The 27,414-nt window shown below is 37.6% G+C and overlaps 1 long non-coding RNA gene across 1 annotated transcript; it reads left to right on the top strand.

Moving 5' to 3' along the window:
* Positions 1 to 3,564: 3,564 nt before the first annotated feature.
* Positions 3,565 to 13,565, top strand: LOC125325603. The gene is made up of 3 exons (XR_007203427.1): positions 3,565 to 4,138; positions 5,492 to 5,568; positions 10,009 to 13,565. It is a non-coding gene; the product is annotated as an uncharacterized LOC125325603 (long non-coding RNA).
* The last annotated feature ends 13,849 nt before the right edge of the window (positions 13,566 to 27,414 follow it).

Raw genomic sequence — 27,414 nt, 5'->3', positions numbered from 1 at the left:
CCAAGTAAAGATAAATATTCTCTGGTTAAGAGGAAAAGAAGAGTAGATTACATAGATGTATTCATCTTCTTATTGAGAGGACTTTTTGACCCTCAAGAGAGAGGAATGTTGGAAGTGCATGTGTGCACCTCCTTCCTTTCTGTGGGGAAGAGGGGAGAGGGGAAGGGAGGAGACAGCTCTTTTTCTCTGCAGTCTCCTGAAGCAAGCAATTCCTTTGTCTTCCCTTTCCTTAAAGAAATTCATGACTTCCAATAAAGTGCACAGACTTACACAAAAATAGCTCAGCAGCCTCATACCTATAGGTCGCTGCTGGCATATGCTGAAAGCAACAGTTAAAGGAAACACCTTTTTTTATATCCCAAAACTCAACTATCAAGTGACTCTGCTTGAGGCCATCAGGACTTGGGGCCATCAGGACTTAGAAGACACAAGCAAATTCTGGTGGAAGCTCCAGTTCACAAGGGACTTAAGTTTAACTCTAAAATTTAAACTCTTAGTGTTCAAGTAAGTTTGAATTTAAGGGAAAAAACGTCTTGTGCTCCCTGACTAAAGGATTTTCTTCAGAATCTCTTTGTCTTTCCTGTTTAAACATTCATAGGCAAGGCTCATTTTTCTTCTATAACTAGAAATAGCAAACGTAATAATGAATCTGATCAATGTCTGCCAGCAAGCCTGGTCTACATGAGGCTTTCATACAGCAGTTAGGATTTTTGACTCTTTCCTTTGATCTCTAGTCTTGCCCTTGGCAGTTGAAACATTGCCAGATGGACCTTGACAACGGTTCATGTCCACTCTGTGCTCATATGCTCAGGCTTCTGTGAAACAGTGCCATAATTAAATCTGTCTCCATCAACAGTCATAAGAGATTTTCTTAGGCTGGGGGGTGGGATGAAACATTTCTGGCTTCTAGTGTGTTTGTATAATGATCACAGGTTGAAATTGGAAGTCTCAAGGATTTACCTTTCTCTTGCTTATACAGAATCTTAAATTCACCATAAAATGAAACCGAAGAAAGCAGATATGGATCAAAATTAATACAACAGCAACAAATAAAAGGAACACACAGAAAATTAAGGTCAAATCTTAGTTCTGTTAAAGTTAAAAGCAAAATATCTAGCTGTCACAATTGAGCTCATTTTGATTAAAATACTAGGAGTGAAAATACGATTTATAAATCTGTACATTGGTAAGGTTTGGAGTTTTTTTATTGGAGGTGCTAGGGATAATTTTTCTTGGGATGAACAGCTGAACAAAAGATCCAATTAATTCCAATAGGTGACTGTAACCTGAGTAATCAATAACTATTTTCATCTATAAACTAATGGCCATCTCATGTGGTAGGATGTCATACATATCCATTTTCATCTTTATCAAAAATCACATTTCTCTCTGCCTTTTCTTTCTTTATTTCTTTTTTATTTCCTCTTTCTTGCACACAATTTTCTAATTGGTGGTATTCATAGGGTAGTTTTAATTTAATTATTACTAATGTTTTGTCTGTGTTCAGTCTCTCTGAGTGCTATCAGTCTGTAGCTCTTAGTAGTTTACTGTCCAGAATCAGGTTTTGCAAAAAAGATAACTCTACACTTTTACTTTATCCTTATACTATAAGATGGTATATATGTTTTTTGTTTGAACATAAAAACCCTTAGAACTACAGTGAATTCATTACTTTGGAACAGAGCAAGGGTCCATCACAGATCTCAAAATAAAGACTTTGTGTAATCAGGGTAGAAAATTCTTAATTCACTTTTCCCATGGACTTTTATTAAGGAGATAACACATTCGTTTGAAAATCTTCACCACTACCATATGTTTGCCATCTCCAGGCTGCATTGGTATGAAGCATTATATCTCTGGTTGTAGCTGGGATCAGGGCAGAGGTCCAGCTGTGTGGGATGGGACAGGCAGCTCCTCAATTAGGTGAGTCACTATATTTACCTCTAATTCATCCATCAGCTCCTAATCGCTTCCCTTTCCCTCTTCAACAAGTTGCATTGCTCAGCTTCCTAACAAGTTCAAGAACGTATCAATTCTTTGCCTCCAACAGTATTTACAGATTTGCAGCATATTTCATGATTCCAGAAGGAATTAAAACTGTATTTGGGGAGAATATTTGGGGGGGGGGGGGGCGGTGGGAGGTGGGAAGGTGGGTTGTGTTATAATGAATGAGTACTTTCCTTCCTCTCCATTTGATAAGGAATAGTTTTATAATTATGACCCTTGTCTTGCTGATGGGGGTCAGGGTTTGTAAATCTATTCTTTCTGATAAAGTTAGTTCCCCAGTTTCTCAGGCTACATACATAATTTGTTTTGAGAAGGATACTGTTCATAGGATAAAGAGATGGAAAAAATACAGGCTTATGTCCTCATTTGAAATCATTAAACTAAGATTTAACTTGGGACTCCTGTTTTTTAGTTAGTGGCTTTTACTACAAGTCTGTGATCTGTAGGTTGTGAGCATATAATCCCTATTTCTCAGTCATATACAGACAGGATCTAGGTAAATCAGTGACTGTACCTTCCCCATGATCCATCAGGCAAGAAGGAAGTACAGTTAATTACAGAAAAATAAAGTAGTAACGACTTGGACAAATTCTTCTTCTGTAACTGCTCATAAAACATGGAACTTCCACAGCATATTCACATAACTGATAAAGGATTACATGCCTCCTCAGCAGGTTTGCTGACAACACAAAGCTGGGAGAAGTGGCCGATACCCCAGATGGCTGTGCCATTCTTCAGATACCCCAGCCCTTCAGAAGGGCCCCAACAGGCTAGAAAGATGGGCAGCAAAGAACCTTCCAAAATGCAACAGAGGCAAATGCAGCGTCCTGCACGTGGGAAGGAGTTACCCCACACACCAGTACATGCTGGGGGACCACCTGCTGGAAAGCTGCTCTGCAGAGAAGGACCTGGGGTCCCGGTGGACAACAAGCTCTCCATGAGCCAGCAGTGCCCTTATGGACAAGAAGGCCATTGGTGTCCTGGCGTGTATTAGGGTGAAGGGACGTGACCCTGCCCCTCTACTCAGCCTTATTGAGGCCACATCTGGAGTGCTGCATCCAGTTCTGGGCTCCTCAGGACAAGAGAGACATGGAGTTCCTGCAGCAGGTCCAGCAGAGGGCTATGTAGATGATTTAGGGAATGAATGGAGCTTCTCTCTTATGAGAAAAGGCTGAGGGAGCTGGGCCTGTTTAGCCAGAATAAGACTGAGAGGGGACCTCATCAGTGTCTATGAGTATCTGAAGGGAGGGTGTCAGAGGATGTTTCCAGGCTCTTCTCAGTGGTGCCAGGCAATAGGACAAGAGGCAATGGGCAGAGACTGATGCACAGGAAGTTCCACCTGAATATGAGGAAGAACTTTTTTACTGTGCAGGTGACGGAGCACTGGAACAGACTGTCCAGAGAAGCTGTGGAGTCTCCCTCACTGGAGATATTCCAGAACCATCGGGGTGCAATCCTGTGCCATGTGATCTAGGGTGACCCTGCATTGAGCAGAGAGGTTGGACCAGATGACCCACTGTGGTCTTTTCCAACCTTACACATTCTGTGATTCTGTGAAATTATTTCAATGCTGGAAAATTTGAGTTGTGCTAATACAGAAAAAAAAAAAACCCATTCTGCCTTTCCTGGAGTCTAAGCAATTTCTTTAACTGGGTTATAAAAGTTGCATTCCAAGGGTGCTGGAAAGTTTTTCACTCACTTCTTTATCAAAATAGCATCTTGATAGAGAAATGGAATTAGTTTCATGAATTCAAACATGAAAGAACACTAAAAACATGGGCTTCTGAATGTAAATTTCATTATGTGTGGTTAGTTATGGACAGTGGATTTTCTTTCTACGTTTTGTTCTCTTTTTTTTTGGAAGTTTGCTGAGTGAATCGTAAGTATAATGGAGAGAAATAGCTTTCACATGCCCTGGCATGCACCAGGAATGATTAAAAGGACTCAAATTTAACCCACAGAGTTTCTGTATTTTGGAGAGCAATTATTTTAATCAGTGATTCTTGTTTGTTTGTTTCCTGAATCTGGGTTTATGGCTTAATTCAGAGACTCTGCAACTATTTAACAATTTCCCACATTTGTCTTGAAGTGAAAGAAAGAGAAGTCCTCTCTGTACATTTCTTGCCCCCAGGTAAGTCTACATAACCTGTGTAGTTCAACTACAGAAAGAATAGAGGGGGATTTTTTACACATGAAATGAAATGACTGTAACATTTCAGTTTGAAGAGTCCTCTACTCTTCCTGCCATCACATACCCAGTCTTATCTGTAGCCAATGGTAAAAAGTGCAGCCTCAAATCCATACTGATATTTTAATCCAGGCATTTTGAAAAGACAGGGTATAAGGGGTTATTTTGTGCTGATTATTAGGTGTGATGAACTGTGATGAGGTATTCAGGTGTTTTGATAAGCATTTCTTGAAAAGCAGGATTCCACATTCAGACCATGCTCTCCTTTCTTCAAATTAGAGCAGAACTTAAAATACATTTAGTATTCACTCCCCCCCCCAAAAAAAAAAAAAGATTAAATACTTCTAGCTTCTATACTGTTCCACAGGTTTCCAGCATTCTGGAATCTGTGTTTAGTCTCCTGATTGGAACCAAATAAACCCAGCTGCCAGTAGGCTTTACTATCCCCAACCTGGGTTAGACCCTTTTGCCCTCCATAAGGAGAACCAGATCTTCTGGGACCCCCATGCCAGAAGTTACTTGCTGGGATCTCTTTGAGTTTCACTAGATTTGCTAAAAGTTGGTGAACCGGAAGATATTTTGAATAAAGGATTTCAAGTGAGGCAGTATTAACAAATGAAATCTATTTATTTTTTTATTTTAGGAAAGCTGTAACCAACTCAAACAGTAAATATGAATATTTACTGATATATCAGATTGCTGGATTTTACTTATGTTTTTATGTCTTTGTGTGGAACACAAACATGAAAATCTGAAAACCAGATATTTTTCCAACAATACTCACTGTAATTTTCATGGTAGTGACAGAAGTTCATCTCAGAACTGGGTCTTGTATTTCTGCCAATGCACAGCATGCTTGACCTGCAAAGCCCTTGCTATTCCAGAACTAAGCCTCCACTGAGTGAACTCTGACAGTCATGCAGACTATGGTAATGTGGATCTGTAGCCAGTTAACAGGAAAGTAACATCAAGAAATTAATTTCCACTTGTGACCTGAAGCAAGTCTCCGGATAAGACAGCAGAGGAGCATAACTTAGTGTTCCTCAATCTGTAATACTATTGCCAATAACTGGTGTTCAGCTGGCTGCAATTTTGAAGTGAATACTCAAAAAATATAATTTGATGATGAAACCAATATGAGTTACCTTCACAGCATGAATAAATACATTCAAAGCAGGAAAATAAATTTTGATTAGTTGGTTAACCCTTCTTTTTAGCAGAAAAAGTCAGTCATATTTGATGCAGTTCCTAAGCAAGTACATCATGTTAACAGGGAAAGTATTTTATTTTTGACAGGCCCTGGTACAGCTCTTGGGAGATCATGTGTTCATGACAGCAGCTTAAGCAAATCAAGGAGAGGCCATCTCTCTACGGTATGTCAGAGCTCACCATGCGAGGCGCAGTGAGCTCCTGCCTGGCTCACTGTTGCCCAGAGCAGCAGGGAGGCATGTGATGGCTCTGGTGTGTGACAGCCAGCCAGCAAAGGGAGAGCTTGGCTTTGACAGTGGTGGAAATATTGGTTTGGACAGCTGGAGAGTTTCCCAGTGTGTCGCAGTAATAAAGTGGATTGATAATTCTGGTGGAAAAGAGGACAGGCATAAAAAACCAACCCTATGAGCAGAAGTTCTAATTAATTTTCTAGATGTATTTCCAATAATTATTTATTTAAAAAAAAAAAAAAATCAAGCAGGTGCACTTATCTAATGTTAGAAACACTACCTTGGGTTTGAGGTTTTTCTATCTTTAACTACTATACCGTAATATAAGCAAAAAGAATGACCAAGACATTTGACAGAGAAATCTTCAAAGATTTAGTAAGGAAATTTAAAAAATGAAGTAGAATGCATAAATCCTTAAGAAGAAAAGATAAGATTTATTAGTTTTTCATTGTTCTTTTATCCTCAAGCACTAAAATAATGATAAAACAAAGAACAGTGCTGAGAAATAGTGCTCATAGGCTTCAAATCAATATATTCAGATAATAAATGTGCATTAGACCACTGTACATACCATATATCTGCAGCTTGACACAATGGCATGCTCCTGGTGTATCCCAGAAACTCAAAATCATCAATTTTATTTTTCATTCTTCTTAATTCCAGTAGGTCTTTAGAAGCATTATATGCGCAGCGAGTTAAAAATCTCAGAGTAAAATATTCTTATATCAGAAAATTCTACACATTATATTTTTATGAGGCATCATTTGCAATATAACAAGTCAGGGTAGTCACACAAGCTGGAATTTTTTCCATGTTGCATGTTTCAGTGTTTCAGTTTTTTTCCCTCATATTTGAACTTTTTAATTAATTTTCAAAAGTTATATTTTTGATAATATATTGCATGCTGTCCTGGTTCAAAATACTTCTTAGATGTTTGAGTAACTTATAAATAATTTTGAAATTTCATTTCATATAAAGTAATTATTTTTCAAAACAAAATTAAGATTGCCAAATGTCTGCAGAAATTCAGTTCCTTTTCTTCTCATAACCTTATGCTTGCAGCAAAATTTATGTGTTAAGTTATAAAACAGAATATGTTTTCTTTTTGCTCTAGTATTTCTGAAAATGTATATATTTGACAGAAATACTTGACTCTACACCTTTGCAGTTCTTATGAGTATATGCCAGTAACTATCTATTACAGCAATTAATTATAGACTGTGTTCAAACAGCAAGAGAAGAGAAAACGCACAGATGTCTGATGGGTAAGGCAATTTAAGTAAAATTCTCCCAAGCATTTTATTGGAACAACTTTAGTTCTTTGCATTCATCAGAGCCGTATTTCTAATAGTAACAGCTTCTTTGTTAGACTTAGATATTTTATTTTAAAATGGAAATATTCCCTGAGGAAATGCCCTTTTTTGACAGAAATACCTTTTGCAAGAACAGAAGTAAACACAAATCCTAGAAACCTATGGCATCTGACAATTACACTGCACAAGTATTCAACATCCTGATTCTGTCTTTAACAGGATCCTTCCATTAGATTTAGTAGAGGACCTAAGCAGGCAGATCTGAGATGCCTAAGACAAAAAAATTCCTCTTATACTCCCCACTCGATGATGTCTAAACCTGAAGGCTGTTAAGATCAGTTGGTTCCTCCCTGATTGATTTAAGGTTCTCCAAAGTCTTAAAATTTTGTTTCAGTGCATGCCCAGGTCTTCCCCAGCCCCAGGAGATCCTTATCTCTGGCCTAAACCCGATGCAGATGTGGAACCAACGCATTTCTCTGCCAGGCTCCCGCAGGGTCTGACACAGGCTGACACAACCTCACAAAAATGCTGTGGCTGCTTTTCTTCCAGTTGTAGCTGAGGGGAAATGCAGTGGCCAGAGAGATTCAAACATTCAACCAGGAAAGAGACACACTGGATCGAGTTCTCTCCTTTGCCTGAGGGATTCACACTGACATAACCTACCTCCCAGGAGAGACATGTAAGAACTAAGGTGTAGGTTATTTGAGGGAACAGAAGCAAAGCAAGTATGTGAAGGGGTGCTCTTGGCATATTCTGGCCCCATTTTACTTCCAAGGGTTAAAACCAGAAGGCAGATGAGTTTATGGGTTCTTCATCTGAGCAAAGCAAGTCTACGTTGTGTTTGATTTAAAGTACAGAAACAGTCTTTGGAGAAAGGACCCAGAAAATCCTCCAGCACCCTTCAAGTCCTGGCCATCAGCTTATGGCACCAAGCCCCTTTTTCTCTTGCTTCATGAATTTCACTGCTGACACAGGACAGGGACAGCAAAATGGGATCTAACCATAATAATCATTGTTCACTGAATGCATGCTGCCTTATAATGAAACTTTATGGCTTTAAACCTCTCTTAGTAAGGAGAATTTTGGACCCAAGCAGGCCACACTTTCTAAAAGACATGTTAAATACCATTTCTCCATCTTACTTCTTTCTCTTTCTTTCCCTACCACTCTCTCTCTCTCCCCTTCTCTTTTTTCTAAAGAATAGTAAACCCACAGACATATAGAATACTGGATAGAATTTTCTACCACCATTTGTATGTACTCACCTGGACCTTTTGAATATGAAGTATTCTCGTGGAGCCACTGTTCTCCAGCAAACAGCAAACTGCTATTTCAAATGTACTGTTCCCCAGTGTGCTATGCAAACTTGTCCTTTCCCAGCATCTTTTCCTTTCTGGATCCTATTCTGAAACAGCTAATTCTCCTCTTCCTCTTCATTGGAAGCCTAAGCCTCACTCAAAACTTAATTTCCACTAGGAAAAAATGCCTAAAACATAATTAAACATGCATATTTTTAGCTGTTAAACACAGTTCTTCATTAAATGCAGAGATTCAAGAAGTGGAAAGAACCTGGCTTAATACTCAAAGCATGTAAGTAATTAGAGAAAAAAAACCAACCCAAAATATTATTTCACATCAAAGCTAAATATTTGTGATATGAAAAGACTTGCATTTTCTAAATTAGATAGCTTTCTTGTGAGGCTTGCTTTCTTGGTGCCATCATTACTGGAAATCACTTGCAAGAGAAATTTGGATGCTGCACATCCAGCCAGTTACACTCAAAAGGATGGTTAGAGTCAAAGAGAGATACAAGTTTGAAATTGAGTTATTATGGCTTTTTTTTCCCCTCCACATTCACTCAGTGCCATAATATTAGGAATTATTCTGTGAATTTTTGTATATCTCATATCAATATTGCTGTTGTGACTGTTTGCAGAGCAGGAAAGAAGGAGTCTATAATGCTCTGATTTTAATATACCATCACCGTTTTGTTAACATTTTCCCTGCTTCATGGTATTACATAATTGGGAAATTCATCAAAGGAGGAAAACAGAATATGATTTTAATAATTCCAATGGTTATAAAAGTTCTGCACAGTGTAGCACCAGGAGGAGTAACTAATTTCACTGATACCAAATTATGATGGATAACAACAGGTGCAGACCTATATATATACATAGGTATATGAATGAGCATACAGGGATATGAACATATAAGTACCTATTCCATACAAAGAAATACAACAAAAAGGATTGTGACAAATACACTTGCTTTACATGACAGGTAGTTTCTTCATGCATTTCTGTTTCTATATCTTCATATCCTTAAATAAAGTCTCATCAGTTAGGTTCATACAGACAAAATTTTTGCCAACTCCCAAATTTATTATTGGATCTTCACTTTTGGCTTACCTTGTTTAAGTGCCATTGTGTACCTTTGGATTGTTGTTTCCCTGAAAAGCAATGTTTATAGTGAATGAACAATAACCAAAGATATTTGAAGAGTCTACTGCTAGGCAGAACGGTATCATTAAATCATCTATAGTTTAGTTTATCAGAAAACCTACGGAAAAATAATTTACAAGGAAAGAACCTGAACATTCCCTGACATGCATTCTGAATATATTTCTCATAGCTTAGGAATTTTAAACTGTAGGGAATCCGATCCAAACAATATAATATAATTGTGATTTTTATTTATATAGGCAAAGTGAGAGTTAGTAGACTTTGAGAATATAATCATAATAGTTGATACTTAGGACCAACTTATGCCAAACTTTTGGAGGGCTTAAGAACTAGATTTACACTAAAGTATAAGTTAATAAAAACGTAAAACTATAAAAGGACTTTACACCCAGAATTCTAATTTCATTTCAGACTTTCTACATCTTCTCTAGGTGCACAAGATTCAGTATCAAAAGCCTTGATTTTGTTCTAAATTCTACAAGTTATTCCCAAATGTGTGTAATGTAAGAAATTGCCAAAATGGGGGAAAAAATTATATTCCTTAACTTGTTCTGATAACTTTTCAGTGTCCTCTAAATCTCTTCTGTGCTTTTCAGAGATGCAGCAGAGTACACAGGCTGAGAAGAGGCAGCCAAAGCAGTTCAAGCCCCTGGACTTCAACAAGGCATTTGACACTGTTTGCCACTGCCTACTCCTGCACAAAGTGGCAAGCTACTGACTGGAAAAATGGTCAGTGGGATGGATTGGAAGTTGACTCACAGACTGAAATCAGAGCATGCTGATTGATGCTTTTACTCAGGCTGGCTCCCTGTCACACACAGGGTCCCACAGGGATCAAAACTTGCCCCCACCCTGTCCAACATCTTCATAAATCATCTAGATGATAGGTTTGAAAGAACCCTCACTAAGTTAGCTGATGACGCTTACATGTGTAGAGTAATTATTACTCAAGGAAGTTCAATTTCTCATTGTAAGTGTTCTATAGAGTACTTTTTATGCTGTCTTTATGTCCAGCTACTTCTTTAGATACTATTAGTCGATCACTCCTGAGTAGTAAAGAGGCTACCCACATCTAGTCTGCACTAATTTTCCGATTTTGATGTTGCATGAACTCTGCTCAGAGAAAGGGAGGAACAAAGAAAACAGTTGCGTTGGATTTTTTCACAGTTAAGTGTCGGATGGTTTTGTACTAGGGCTTAATATTTTATCTGTATCAGAAATTATGGAGCCAAATTTCCTATGTAATTTTGTATGAAAATTAGATTCTTTGGTGTCTGCTTAGAAGTGAAGTAGAGTTTGGAGAAACTTTCCACTGTGAAAGTTGTTTATTTTCAGAAAAGTTCAATTTCTATGAACATTACAGTTTTGAGGCTTCTGTTTCACTTTCATATTTGGTACTTAAAAATGGATTCAAAAGAAGAGAATATGCCTCTAAAAGAACTCACACATTAAACATGACTGTCTAGAACTTGAAATCAGTAGAAGAAACATAGAAATACTTTTTTATAAATATTATTTTCATTGTTAAATATATAATCTGTCTTAAATCAGTTGCTTTTTAAAAATGTAGTCTATCCATAAATGTTGCCAGATGTCAAACTCAAGTCTTCAGAAAGGTGTTAGGTCTGATTAGAAATCAGTGCTGCATAAGATGCATTTATGGATGACCTGGAGAGTTCACCTAGTGAGAATCACTTCTCACCATGCAAGAGCTCCAAATTGTATTTGAAATTAATATTTCTGATTAAAATTGGCACTCCTGAGCCTCCTGCTGACTAACTCCTGTTTGCTTAAACAATAACCTTATTTCAGCTGAAAATATCCTCAGCAGACATGCTTTCAAGTTCTGTACTTCATGCTGCTCTAATGTTGCAGGAAGAATCTCAAACACTTATCCCAGACACAGCCACCAGGCTATGGAAGTGCCTTGGCTTTTTCCCTGCCATTTTTGCAACTGCTGTGCTGAAAGAGGAGCCAGTGTAGTGACTGAAAATTTCTGCTTTCCTCTCAGCCGGTGTCTCTTATGAATCTTTTGATTACCTGCTGTTCTATTACTGCCTTATGATCACTGGTCTTCCCTGTACCAGCCCTACTATTTTATCTTATGACACCATTCTGATACATTTCTACAATTTCTGAGAAGTGTTTTAAGATACAGTAGCACCCAGGCAGAGAGCTCAATTCCATGCTTCTCATTCTGTGATTATAAATACATTTCTATCTCAAATGCTGATGAATAATCAAAATGAAAAAAAAAAAATTAATCAGTCTTTTAATCCATTTTGTGTTTCAAGTTTGTACTACATCTGTCTTCAGCTTCTAACTTGTGCTCTTGACTGACATTTTTACTTTTGAAACACTTCTTCCTTTTCTAAGTAGAAGCAATCACTTCTCCAAAGTGAAAAATGTAAAACAAATTTGTCAAAAAAAAAATATTTTGAAGTTTCCCTCTTCCAGCTTTTTTTGGTTTTGTTTTTCCAGTCTTTTGTGTTTTGCTTCAGCTGTAAAACTGTAGATGACTTCATGTCAGTGCATCTTTGTAATATCCTCTCAAAACATTATCATTTTCTGTCCTGACATAGTGCCAGAATTTTCATTGTGATTCTAAAGCAACACTGTCCTTTAATCAATGTCCTTCAGATCACTGGAAAAGGAGAGAAATAATACTGCTTAAAGCTTACTTGTGATTTAGTCATTGACAACATTATTTACTCTCAAAAAGAATGAAGTTTAGCTACAAAATAGTCCTTCAATAGGACAAAAAGGTACTCGCTATACAGCATCTGCTTCTGCTGCGTAAGTATAGAGGTGCAATTAAGTGGCTTCACAAAACTAATTTCAATAGCCATTTTCCAAAAACCCAACAGAAGTAAGCGACAGCTAACTGGAGTAACTTAGATGATCATTACTTGGCTTAATTGACAGAACTATGCCAAGCCCTGGTGGTGTGAACTAAAGATTCATTCAGGTAGCTTCTCCTCAGGAGTGAGCTCAGAACATTCTGTATGTTTCAGCCAGACAACAGTGAAAAGCTGCATCCCTAAAGTACCTGCTCCTTTACAACAGAAGTCGTATTTCGTAGAGCCAGTGCTTTAACTGCCCTGATATCATGTAAAGGTGCTCATCTCCCCTGGCAGCCAGTTGTCAAATGAATAAGCATAACTGATCAGATGAGTAACTTTTCCACAAACTGCAACTAACAGCTCAGGTTTTCCCACAGCTGTGGGATACCAGCAGCTGTGTGCTTGAAAGTGTATTACAGAGATTACTGGTTAAGAGATAAGTGCCCTCACTCCTAAAACAGGGTACTTTTGTCCACTGTGTAATTGTCTAGAATAAAACACCAGAGAACTAACAAGTAAACTTACAGATTTCAAATGCTTAGAGTGATAAATGTTGTCAGATAAGATACAGACTGTTGCAGTCTAGGTCTGACTCTTTGCCATATGCTGTGTCGTGGGCACCATGGTAGCCCCAAATGTTGTTGTATAACCAACTACTGAAATTATTCTCAGTGTCTGTGACCGAGATGCACCCATTGCTCCCAAGGATGTGCTGGGAAAGGGTTGGCATGAGCTATATATCTGACAAAGCATTGTCACATTCAGCTCCTGCCTGGGTCCCTTAGACCAAGTCCACACTCGAAAATTTGGTGGGCAGAGGAGAATCCGATGGACAGAGATGAGTCAGAAAAGCTCATAGGGAAGGTACAGATATAAGATCAAAGTTGGGCATTTATTGCTCAGTTGATTTGTTCACAAGGACAGTTCTAAAATACAGGTTCATTAGAGAGAGGAAGGTACAGCACATTACTCACATTGAACTATGGCATTTAATGCTACTGATTCCCAAGAGCCTGAATAGTGCTATGCAAATCAGATAAACAGAAAGTAGTTCTGACTATTGCTGAAAGTTGGGTTTAAAGTGTGCATGAAGTTTCTGTTGTTCTTGAGAAGTCCCAGAATTTCTTTGATAGACTTAAAACACTGCATAAAACACCTTTCATTTTCACCTGTATTTTTGAGAGAAGAGTAAGGAGATAGACAGGGAAAACAGTCTGCGTTTTTAGAAACATATTACAAGGCTAAGAAATATGGGGAAGAATACATCACAAAAAGAGTGTGCAAATTCTACCACAAACTGAATTCTCTGATTTTAAATGCAATCTGTTCTGTTGTTCTGCTGGAAGTAATTACTCTATACTTAAGATAGCAGAGAATAAGGCATAGATTTTCATCTGCTCTGCTCTGGGTTACAGATGCAGATGTGGTTCTCTGCTCCCTGCTGCAGCTGAAGTGTATGGGACAGCCTCCGAAGGGGATCAGGAAGTGTGCTGGTCCCAGATTGCACATCCTGTTCTCTGCTGAGTCTTCTCTGAGGACAGGCATGTGCAGCAGACCATGGGACAGCTGCCAATGCCTCAGTAACTCCAGCAGGAAGACAATATCTGACCTGTTTGCTGCTGCTGTAGCCATGGGGCATGAGCTCATGGCTGAGGACAGGGGTGAGCACCAGGGAGCTGGCTTGTAAGACCAAGCTGTTATAAAAACAGATTTTTTTCTGATTTTGCAGAATTTCCTCTAAGAGTGACAAGCATATCTTTCCACGTCTCTCTTTTTCTGAGACAGCAATGTACTGTGGCAGTGACAAGTTGTCCCCTTTTCTTGACATTTTAGTTTGGCTGGCAGCCTGTTGGTCCATCCTCTCCATGTTGGAGGTTCCCATGCCTTATTGCCAACTTCGTGTATTTTCTATTTTTTAAGTTTTTTCTCCAAAATTATATGATTAGGTGAGAATTTAAGGGGGCTTTTGGGGATGAGATTTTTGGTTGGTTGGTTGGTTGTCGGGTTTTTTTTTTAAATCTTGTGAGCATCAAGTCAGAAAAATGATATTTTCAGGCCTCACTCATGGTTTTCATATGCTTGGAGACAGCAAAATTAACCTCCCTTGCCACCTACCCACTTCCTGATCAGCTGCATCAGCAGAACAAGGGAGACAGAGGTATAATACTCCCATTACCTCCCAGACCCAACATTATCTGTGTTGTCTTGCAGGGCCAAAGTGAGGTTCAACTTCTTTTCCTGGTCCCAAGTGAGTACAGATTTCCTAAAATGGAGGCTACCTTTAAAACATGAGCAGAGGCAGAGAGTTTGGTAGGAGATTCTTCAAATTATTGAGCATTACTGCCACCTTATCTTCATAGGAACAGCTCCTGCTTCAGAAACTACACAAGCCTATACTATACTTTCTTAAGTGAATAGCTTTTCCTCAGACTCATTCTACAGATAAAAAACCGTAACAAAGTTAAAATTTGTTCCTGTACCTCAAAACTAGAACCCCTCACAGTTAAGTCTTGAAAACACCATGCAGGAAAGTGAAATGGCCAAAGTTGGGAGGCTGAGTAGCTATTTTTTACCTTATTTAACACTATTGGAATGTATTTTCTTCCTTTTGGGAGACAATGCTTCTGAATCCTTTCCTAAACCTTGTTACCTCTGTCCTTCTGTCAAAGATGAAACAGAGATTTTTCCTCCCTTCCAAAATCCAGCTGTAGATAATGATAATTCAGTGGTTTGAGCATTTACACCCACTTGCCCGAGGGTTGTCTTCTAACCTACCAATCCTCCAGCTGCATCTGGGCCCTGCCCACCACACATTAAGTTTCCAGGAGTGTGCAAGAGAGCAAATTTCCCCTCCACCTTTGGAACAGCAATGCTCTGAAACAAAAGGATACAATATTCAGGATGCACAAGCAGGAGACAAGGGAAGGCTGCTACACCTACTTACTTGCTTCCACCTCCTGCTGTGTCTTATTCCAGAAGTGTGCACCACCTCTGTGTACTCAAATGCATAAAGAACTGCTGCTGCTCTCCTCCTCCTTTCTCTCATAAAGACAAAATACAAAATTAGCCGTTCAAGGTGCTCAAACTTCTTCAGCTGAAAATGAGAATGTTTATTGTTTTTACCCATCCCTTTCCCCTATTTGAATTCTGTTGCACCTGCTTACATATCCCTACCTCCAAGTTCAGTCTGAGATTATTTCTTCCTTTCTTTTCAGATGCCATTCTGTCATGGCAAGAGGGGAGGCAAAGAAGAGAAAGGAGAAAGTTGCCTCTTTGGTGCAAAAAACCCCAAACCCATGACCTCACTGCTTTTCTCTGTCCCATTTTTGCAGAGCTCCACTCCCTGGTGCTGTCTCCACCATATCCAAAGGCAAATACCCAAAACTCCTTCCCATGCTGGATGACTGTCTAGATGCACCCAAAAATGTCCTTGTATGGAGTCCCACGTGGTCCATGAGAGTTAACTGGTTAACTGGTTAGCTGGCTGGGTTAAGCCAGGCTAATGGACAAGACATCCCTGGTGAATTCAGCTCAAGCTTAGAGACAGCAACAGTCTGAGTTTCGGTTATGGGGATGGATGCACCTCATAAGACACAGTTAAACAAATGAAAGCAAGAAGGATTTTTCAGACCCTTAGCTTTGGTTTTCCATACCGCCTATGCTTGCTTTTCCCCCCTGATATTAACTTTAGCTATAGATTCTACATGTTTAAAGATTGGATTATCATTTAATTTGTTAACCTGAGGGTATTCAGCCAATTCTGTAAGCCTGGTTATTGCTTGATCTGTTCAAAAGAACATCACTTTTCCTTTACTTGCAACTATTATCGCTGTCAAATATTAAGTGATTTGCTGAACCATTGTGTAGCAACATGTCTCATAACATGTTTGTCAGTGGATATATTTAGCTGGTTTGGCTATTTTATTTTTATAAATAAATTACATATCCTAGTTCTTTTTAACTGAAAATATTTGAATTTAAATTAAGCCTTATCAAGCTACTATATGTATAGATATGAAGAGGCTCCCAAAGCACCTTTTAAAAAAAGACAGAAAATGCAGTAAAAATAGGAAGAATATGAATAGCATCAGCTTGTAAAGCCATGAGCCCCCTATTTGACATTCAAAAATCAATCCAATATTTATTTCCATCTTCTGAATCAATTAGAAATAAATTTGTGGAGGAATTTAGAAAAGCAGTTTAGGGAGGAAAAGTTGATGTTAGATATTTTCACAGTTTTGTTTTTAGTTTTACTTCTCAGGATTTGTCTCCATGAAATGGCACATTTTCTGGGTTTTGACTTTTGAATCCATTTAAGATATGTAACACTACTGAAATCAAAAGCAGAACTTTCCCCCAGTTAAATTAGGGCTGAGATTCCCCATTAGACTATTTATGTCCTTACCTTTTATGTTCTTAGTTAAGCATAAATTTTTATCCTCAACTCCTAAACATGAGGAAATTTGTTGTTGACCTCTGATCTGATGGTGAGTAGAGTCCCAGACTGTAGCAGAAGGATACAGAGAAAAACATCCATGCTTACATGATTCCAATGTGTTAAACACCTGGGGGGTTATCAGAACTTCTGGGAGAAATTCAGCTTATTATTCCATATTTCAGGGACCTTGAGGATTTAAAATTTTTCAGTAGATATCCACAGGTAAATGAAACTTTCAGTTTTAATGGCTAAGCAATTTGTGGGAGAAAAGTGTTGTTCACTGTTAGCAGATTTCTCCATCAGTCATTTAAAAATGTCAGGACCCAAGGGCCTCCCTGCACCACTGGATAGGTAAGTCATATACTCAGGTTCAACAAAATGTAGCAGAGATTCAATTTTGTGTTAGCGCATAGGACAGGTATAGTGCAAATACATTTCAAAGTGATTTCTAGCAAAGCTTAAATTATTTAGGGTGCTTTTAATGGCAAAGGATCAACAACACTGTGGCAAGTCATCCATGTGAATAGAAATCATGCAGGAATCCTAAAACTCTACATTACTGAGCATGGAAGAAAAACTCTCCTGTTTGGGAAAATGACTTGAAGCTAGAGCAAAAACTTATAGATGCTTCTCTGCTAAGCATGAAGCCTGGGATGAATGTGGCCTCATCTATTTCAGTGGAGCTGACCTTCTCATCCTGGAGTTTCCATGTGTTTCTGTAGCTGCTGATGCAAGAAAATCGTTGGGAGATGCTGTTAGTCAGCTGCCCTTAAGGCTGGTTTATAATTACTGAAGACAATTACAAGATATGTCAAACTATTATGTGATGTTATCTGAACAGGTTAAAACTCATTAGAAACCACATAAAATCTTTTTCATTAATGCCATGAAACAGTCCAGTACCTCATTTTTGTGTCATAGGCAAATTTCGCTGCTTTTAGGAACACACCCTCCCATGTACAGTATTGGCCTGCAATCATGGCCAAGTAGATTAAGTATAAATTCAAAATCATTAGATTTCGGTTATAATTCCTTTCCCTACTATTAAGGTGTAGGTTGAGGAACAAAATCTTCATAGGGATGGTCTGAATCTCTTTTGCTTCTTCGGTCTCTGTTCAAACCTGCTTGCTCTTGCTGCCACGTTGCTTGCTGTGCTCTGACAAGCAAGAGCTGCACAGTCTCTTGCGTAATGTACCCATGGCCTGGGTCTCTGTGTGTGATCTTACAGAAATAATCTGCACTCTCAGAAATACAGTTGATATTCATCAGGGAGTGCAGGGAATTTTTTTTGTTATGTGTATTTACAATTTGTCTGCAAGTTTGGTCTTCGTAGATGACTATTGAGTGCCTAGCGGGGCTGACCTTCCACCACAGCTCAATAAACTGTCCTGTTGATTTAGTTGCTGGCTGATGACTTTTCTCACATTTGGAAGCTCTACTTCACACAGAGTTCACAGATGTTTTCTTTCATTTTGCACGAAGTAAAAATCTGTAGGTTAAATGCATTTATTTATTTTTTATTCTATGGAACAGCATGCTTAAGTGCATTGAAATGTCAAAAGAAAAAATAGAACTTTTTAGGTGAAAAAATTAGAGATGTCTCCTTTTCTTAAGCACAAGAATTAAAAAAAAAATTTAAAAACCCAGTCATGCCATGAATTACAGTAAAGAAGCTGAAGGTACAGAGCTAAGAAACATAATATTAACACACCTTTGATTTGGGAAATATTTGTGCTAATGTACCACTTGGCACACTCAAGTAAGTGTGGTAAAGAGCACCTAAGTAAGCTTATAGGACTCCATTAGCTCTACAAGTATTAGACCTGAGATTGTAGCAATAAGCAGGTTTTAACAGTGAAATTTCAACAAGATTACAGTTTCTGTGTCTCTTAGTTACATCTTGAGTACTTGCTTTATCTTCACCTTAGATTAGATAAGTAGAAGGAAAAAAAGTGTTTGCAATTTCTGTCTCAGAGATGACAGAGCTGAGCTGCAGCTTTCCATTTCCTTCACAAAAATGGAGGATAACAGGAAAAAGGCTGGAAAGTAACTGTTTGTGTGAGGATTTTTCTGGGATCATGTGTTTTTCTGGCTGTGGAGAAAAAAAATCTGTTTAAGAATTAAGAAAAAAATTCCAGATAACTTCAAAAATGGGGTCAAAGCTTTTCTGATTTGAACCAAATCTGGCCACTATTTATGGAATCATTCTAACAGGGTTAGCCGATATAGAAAAGATTTTCCCAGTTTGTCAGTGTTCATACTTCAGAGGAGTTCTCATGACACTGCTGTTGTCTAGAAAAATTCTGTAAACTTAATTACCTATGATAATCTTAAAAAATTGCCTTTTATACAGCTAGCTGACCCAGTTCTCCCATACTAGAGGTGAACTTGTCAAAAAAATTAATAATTTCTATGAAACATAAGGTCAAAAGTCAGACTATGAAAAGGCAAGAGTTTGGGTTTTCAGATCTGTGCCTATGTTAGTTAAACATTCAGATGATCTCGTCCACCAGAATACTCTGTCAGCAATACCTCAGGGATATTTAAACCAATAATCTCTACTGGAAAAACTTCTTTAAAGGCACTTATGCATTAAAAAAGCAAAAATTAAGCAGCCAGAGAGCTAAAAAACCTAGAGATTCCAACCAAGAACCCTAAAATAATCTCGGCATTTTCTCCACTGTACTATATCTGATAATAGATACTTCAGAAGAAGTATTTTATTTTCTGTACCTTCATAAACTGCTTATTTTTCTCTGCCAGATGCTAATGAAAATATCTACAGTCATTTACCCTAACAGTACAGTAGTAAAATACATTTGGTAGAAACACCTTGTTAGTATAAATAGAAATGCTATCCAAACTTTCATCTTTTTAGACTGGAATTACTATTGATGGTATAAGTTTTGTGGAAATCTGTGGATGAAGCTTTCTGCCCCTTGTCTGGATTTAACTCACTTCAGCAAAAGAGCTGAACACCTTTCTCAATGCTATAGAGAAGATTGTTCCTAGTAGAAGCAGACACATCTTGCTGATGGCTAGATTTTAGGCAGCTCATTTTGATTTTATAAATTACTTTATTGTGGTCCTAGCACATGAATTTTGACTTTTACCATTGGATAACCTGACCCAAGTAGCCTTTCCAGCAACAGTGAAACTATTATTTATTACAGTAGTGCCCAGTGACTCCCAACAAAGACCACTAAACAAATATACAGAGTTAAAAAGAAAGCCATATATCCGAAAGACATAAAATTTCAAGCAAATGAGTCATATGATGACAAAAAGGAAGTGTTCTAATTCCATTTGGGGGAATTTGGAACAATAAGAGATGAAAAGATTTGCCAGCAGTGACCCAGCATGTCAATGGCAAAGAAAAAAACCCTAGAATTTCTGAGTCTTTGTCTATTATCCTAAGCACAGCACTTCAGAACTGATTTCAACAGTTTATTTCTAAATCAAGATTCAGTGGTGGTCTCAAATAACTTTTTTTAGCTTTTTTAGCTTTTTTAAACTTCTTTCTATTTACATTTCTCATAACTCTCCCAACAGTTAATCCTATATATACGTAAACCATTCAGTATATTACATTATCTATTTTATAGGAAATACAGTCTCATCTCAATTGACCATGAAAAAATATTCATCTCTTCTTATGAAGGCAGCAAAGGAAATACATATCTTCAGTTCATGAGATATCTCTCATCTCCAAAAAGCTGGAGAAAGCTTTGTGATTCAGGGTTTGTTCTTGCTCACACTCTTTTCCAACTTGAAGAACACCACTAAATGTGGTGGAGTAAGACACGTGTGAACTTGTGTGAGGAAAAGAAGAACCTGGCCTTTCTCTTCTTGAAGAACTCCTCTTTGGCTTTTAGAGCTATAAAGAACACAGCGAAATGCATGCAATGCAAATAAGCCAATTACAAAATTATTTGAAATACATATATTTTTATATTCATGATGCACTAAATCAGCATGTCTTTGGAGGAGAGGATGTTGAAAAGGTCATAAATAAATACAGAGAAATATTCCAGTGGTTCTTTTCCTCTTCATGTTTGCAGAGTCATGCCTAAACATTCTAAATATGTTCGTTCTTAGATTTTTGCATTTGTGTTTATTATTTCTGTATAATATAATAAGCATGTGCAGAAAAAAATATCACCATTTGGAGGATTTCAGCTAGTGCACTGAAAAAAGAATCACTAAGAACTGTGGTCTGTAGAAGTGACATGACACAGCACTTTGTAAAGAGAATACCAGCAACTCTGTTATTTGCTTTTAAGCCATTAATTTTAGTTTCTCTCAAATATATCTGCTTTCTAATATATGGATCAGACTCTTAGCTAGCATAAATTTCCACAGGATATTTATCTTACTGGGGTTATGTCGAAGATTTGAAAATTATTAGTGCACACACCTATCTGTCAGAAGTAATGAAAGAGAATAGTTTCCTTTCTGGTAAAGGAAAATATTATTAGTATTTCAAGCTGTTTCCATACAGTCATCACCAGCGTGATGAGTGTGGGAATCACATCATGCAGAGGTACAGGGCAGCAGATGGAGGTGTGCTAACAGTCTGACTTTTATGTGCGAGGTCTTAGGAACAGGAGACCTGCCTGCATAGCCCTCATGTAATGGTATGCCTGTGTGAGGGCATGTGGGCATAAGTGAGCACACAGGGACAGGCAGACACATCCTTGCCTGAGTGTCCATCTGTCATTCCTTCCCCAGACCTTTTGCATCTGTTGCCACTCTCAACCATATTTGTCAGAGGAAGGTTTGAAAGGTTTGAAAATCTTAATGTTCCTCTTGCAGTAATGAAAATGTATGACTGAGAATAGGAGAAAGTCCCTTAGAGGCAGGGCTGCTACAGAAACACACCCTTCATTAGAAACATAAGACTTGATCCAGGAAAGAAATGGTCACAATGCCTAAGCACAAGAAAAGCTCCAACTAGGCTTGCTTAGGACTAGCAAAATGCTTGCAAGATTGAGTCTAGGGACATTTAAACTTTACTTTTTATTGCTTTTACTTTCTGCAGTGAATGTAGGGATATTACCAAAACTTTTTATGCCACTCCTCTGAGCTCCTCAATGATTGATATGTACCCGTGTCTGAATTAGCAAAGGAAGTAAGATGGTGTCACAGAAATATTAAAAGTGTCTCTAATCCACCTAAACATATGAAACATGGCTCTGATAATGACTGATGAGGAATTACTTATAAATAAGAGCATGATGGATGTGACATGAGAACAGGTACCAGCCCAGGGGTATTGGAGGTGCGGTAGTGAAGGTTGTAACAGTCATGCTGATCAAATAACTAAATTTAAATTTTATTCAGACTCAAGAACCCTTAAGAAAGTCTTCATTTACATTCTGCATATTTTTTTTTTCCTAACACAGTAGCTGTTAAATGAAACAATGCTTTGCCAAGCCCTGCTGCAGACTTTGAGGAACCACAATTGGTTTCAATGTAGCCATTCAAGTAGATGGGTGTTGCCATTGCCAGTCAGACTAGAACGACGCTCAAGATCATACACTCATTCTCAGTTCATGGTGTTTACAAATAACATAGTGTGTAAGAATGATGTGTTGTACTAGACTTCAATACTTTATGTTATCACCTGCAATCTGTATTAAAATAGGACAGAGAGCCAGATAATAAACTTGTGACTTCCACAGTACTGGGTAAGTATGGAATTACAGGCAGACATCTATGTAGGACTAAGTAGGCTGCCCAGGAAAGTGGCTGAGTCACCAACTCTAGAGTTACTTAAAATGCATGTAGATATTGCACTTGGGGATATGGTTTAGTGGTGGACTTGACAGCGCTTGGTTAATGATGAGACTCAGCGATCTAAAGGTTTTTCTCAACCTAAACTAGTCAATTAAACTGTGATTCTAAGTCTCAAGAAAGTATAAACCATTGGCATTTATTTCATAGAGTGAAGAGATTATGGGGTGCACCATACAGCCATTTGGAACACCATTATATACTTTATTCTACATTCAACAAAAAGGGGAGAGGTACACTTCCCTCAATTCCCATGGCCATCATAAATGACTGATATTAGCAACCTGTTCCTCCAAAGCCATCATGCCTTTTGCTACCCTGGGAGGCCTTTTAAATTTGCCCTACACGTCATGATCTCTGGGCACACTGGAATGGAATTGCATTTGGGTAAAGTTATATTAATTTTATAGTTACTTTCCAATAGTTTAAGATTTTGACACTGCCAATGCATAAGAACACTGATTTTTATTTGCACACAGAAATATTTTAGAAGGTAATTTTTGGAGCCTCAAATTCCAGTATGTTTTGGGGGAGAAAAAAATCATGTCTTTTCACAGTATTGAACTGCTTCATCTGGTTGACCTAAAAATATTGACATTAAATTTTTGGAAATTCTTTATTTAATTCAGTATTAAACAAATTTAATGTAGGTAAAAATAGTTCAGGCTGGGAAAAATTGAACTGTAAACATATGCTGTTCCCATCACTAGATGATGTGAATCTAGCTGGGAAATATTTTTTTAGAAATATGAAATATACAGATTATTCTAATCACCTTATTGTCATAAGGGATAAATGCCCTAAGTTCTGTGATCAAAGCATTATACACGACTGCATTTGAATTTAGCATAATTGAGGCTTAAGAATGTTCTCTAAAGAAAGGTCACCTTCTATTTTGAAACATCATTAGTTCACTGGGATCATGTGTTAATGTCACTACCTCTGCTAAAGGAGAAAGGGTTTTATTTACTGTACTCTTGGAATTCTAGATACTTTTATAAGAATGAAGAATGGGAGCTTGGCTAGTGATTCTTAAAAGATCTAGCAAGCTTGACATTAAAAAAAGCACACTATACTCATATTCTCATCTTACTTTTCTCCTTTATATTTTAAAGCTAGATATTCCCTTTTTATTTTTTTTGGGGGGAGGGGGGTGTTTTGGGTTTTTTAATCTGTTTTGGGAGGGGGGTTTTGGTTGTTTGGTTTTTGGAGGTTTTTTTGTGTTTTGTTTGTTTTGTTATTGAGTGATAGTTTTCCAGCTGGTAGTATCTATCTAATACACCGTGGTTTCAAATTTTCATTACAAAGAATCATCCTAGAAAAATTATCTCTTTGATCTGTCCTGTTCTTTTGAGTTTGGATCCTCAGATTCTTGGATGTCATACCTGAAATTATCTAAAACAATCTAGACCAAACTAGTATTTAAAATATATAAGCCTCTTCACCTCTTCCCCATGACTTTTATACTGAAGTAGCTCTATCGATAGCATTATGGGAGCTTCCCATTCAGAACATACACATGACATTCACAGAACTGACATTGATTACATTAGCTTTGGATAAGTACCAAACAAATTACAAATGTCCTGTGGGAACTGCAGGTTCTGTTCCCACAGGAATTGAGAAGTATGAGCAATATAATTGCAAACCAAATAACTATAATTTTTATTTCTTTCAGAATATGAAAACAAAATAACCTGGTGGCACTCACACCACTGTTTTTCTAGGGCTGCCTAGCCATGTAGACAGGGATATAGTTAATTTGTGCCTAACTTGTCCAAAAATTTTCTTGGAGCATCAGCAACTATGCAATTTCAAAGTGCCTGCTACATTGCTACATGTCAGCTAGCTTGTACCTGTAGCTCTATAAAAATTCAAGTCTAAACTGAGCTGTGTAGGATTTATTCAGAGCCACCTGAACTCCTCTTAAGCCCCCTGGAGAATTCTCCAAACATTAGTCATAGTGAACACCATGACTATTTATTTGATGTAATACTGACATTTGATCCCATTCCCTTATATTATCTAATGTTATAATAGCTGGAGAACCAATTACAGAGATAGGCACTGTGTTTTCCGTCTCATTCTCCTGAAAAGGTTGAAACCATTTTAAAATTTCAAGTCATGAGACACAGAGAGTGCACTGAGAGTAAGATTCAGTGTCCTTTTACTGAAGATTAACTATTGTGCATCCAGGCACATAACAAGATGGGGCAGATATTAAGACAGCAAGAAGGAGCCTAATTTTAAGATAGGGCTTAGTTTACCCTATGTACAGAGAGGAAGAATAGAAATTCCAATCCTTGCGACGTATACGTGTTTTACACTGGACAAGTGATGGCCAAAAAACCACAACATTCAAACCAACAAACAAACAAGCAAGCAAACTACAGAATCCAAAACCAAAATAAGCAACCAAAACAAATAAACAAAAACAAATTAAAAAATGACACAAATCACTGTTTTATTGCAGGATTATTTTTTGGACCCATCAGAGCCTTGGATCAGTTCCTTACAGAGCTGTGTGGCTTCTAGTGCCAGTGCCCAGCCAGGTGTGGGAGTAAGGCTAAGGACATGAAGGCAGTGGGACTGTGCTGCAGCAGAAGAGTGCTTTCAAGCCAAATGAAAGTGACTGTGCAGCCACCGTCTCTGTTTTCTCTCTTAACTTCGTAGATAGAATTCATGCAGTTATGATTTCCACCTGCACACTCGCACTAATAACTCCTTTAAGGACATCTCCTAATTTTGGTGACACGACTTCTAAATTAGCTGAACTGGATCCACTCATTAGCTTACAGAGCTCTAACACAGCTGCTGAGAGTGGTTTCCCATGCCTTCCTTGGTAGCACGGTCTCCCAACATAATTTTCTCTGTTAGTACAGTGCCATGTGGCTATTGGCTTTAGACTTATTCAGTATGTTTTTAAGTGTGGGCTATATATAAGGTGTGTATTTACAACATTCTGCTTATTTTTTTCTACGTCCTGCATTATTATTAAGCTCCCTGTGTCCTCTAGTGGCTACCTGTCAGAATTGCATAAATTGGCAAACACTTTTCTCCATTTTTGTATCTCAAAACATTACAAAAAACTTTAGCTTTCCATCCTGTAAATTTTGTCCTGTATTAATTCTTATTCCTTTTTTACTAAATTTTATATTAACAGTGACATTTTTATAGTTATTCCTGGTAAGCATCAGCAGTATATGTGGCAGTATTGACAATTTTATATATAATCTTCTTGAACGCACACATTTGTCTATTGTCTTGTTATCTGTGTTCTTGCTGGAGATTTTAGCATCCATTATTAATTTTGAATGGTCATACAGGTCTTGGCAGGTATTGTGGACCATTTCCTTATGTTCAGAATTACATTCTTCTCTCACTTGGGCATGCCATATTTTTCCTTGGGACATTAGAAGTTGCCTTGGTCCATCCTAAAATAATATTTGTGTACAACCCACAGTGAATTTTTAAAGAATTTGGATTTTAGCCTACTGTGAAATGCCAATATGTGAGCACATAATTGACAATCATTCTGTAATAAAGACATATTAGGAACAAATGTAAATTTCACATGTAACTTTATTTGGGGCTTTCTGAATTCTTGACTATATAGTATTAAAGTGGGATCCAGTTCATTTAGTGTTAACCACTTCAAGTTCTAAAACCTATAAGTTAGGGACACTAGGCTCCCACTCAAACCAGAAGAATAATGGTACTTTTAAGAGGATGTCATTCTATAATACTTATCAAGGAAAAAGGATGAATTGCTACTTTACAGGAGTACCCTACACTTCACATGCACTAGAATATTTGTCCAGCTTTACATGGCTGCACTTAGCCAGGTAATTTCATCCTTAATAACCTTTTAGAACAAGGAGCATGATTATTTTAAGTGTAACAAACCAGTGAGACATGAATAGGTATTTATAAGGTTTGGATGTAATTTACTGTGCTACAATAGTGAATTTTATTTAATAGTGAATAGCCCTCCCATGTGGACTGAATAGAAGTATTTGCATATTTTCAGAAGATACTTCAAACTGACTAAAGTATTCTGTACTTCCCAAAATGTACAGGAGGGAAGGAGACACTCCCCTGAATTTGAAGTTTTCTAAATAAAAAATTCAGCCTGTGGCAAGCACTTGAAGTGGAATTATTATCATTCTAAACAAAAAGAAGATACCAAATGTATAAGCATCAGAAAATTGATTCCTGAAAGGGAAGTTTTGGACAAAATAAGCAATGCTACCACGTATGCTTGTAATACTATACCTTCCTCAGTTCCCAAGATGTTTCAGGTCACCTCATTGATCAGAGGATAAAGAATGTTTTAAGGTTTCAAGAACACTCCACTCTAAACCACTAAAGATATTTGATTAAAATAATGGTAAGAGACATTGAGTGAGAACAAAAGATGTCAACAACAACACTCCTTGGAACATAGCTGAGGCCTCCAATATTTATAAGACTCAGTGAAATTTCCTGAGATTGAATTACACAACAGATAAGGACAAAACAGCGAAGGATTGGGAGGAATGGTAAAGGCCTAAGGAAGCAACATCTAGTAATTTTTTTTCTTGACCAAATCTGATAAAGGGCTCCTTCTGTTTCAAAGTTCAGTGTACTATATAGTACTATTTACATCACTCTGAACACTCAGGAAACTAATATTCAGGTTATCAGGAAGATTTGTTAACCAGCTAGTAAATAGCATAGTGCTTCAAATTTTAACACACAAAATTTCATACCATACTACCATAACCATAGTCATGAACAAAACCCAAACATATTAAAGCCCAAATGTTAATATCATCATGTTTACAATAAGTAGAGCCTGATCGAAATTTTAGTGGAAGTAATTTCATAGACTGTCATAAGAATGGATCAGAGAATTCTTACACCACAGCAATGTTCAGGAGAGT

This window comes from Corvus hawaiiensis, chromosome 4 (genome assembly GCF_020740725.1).
Source record: "Corvus hawaiiensis isolate bCorHaw1 chromosome 4, bCorHaw1.pri.cur, whole genome shotgun sequence".
Lineage (NCBI taxonomy): Eukaryota > Metazoa > Chordata > Aves > Passeriformes > Corvidae > Corvus > Corvus hawaiiensis.
This window is presented reverse-complemented; position numbering and strand designations above follow the sequence as displayed.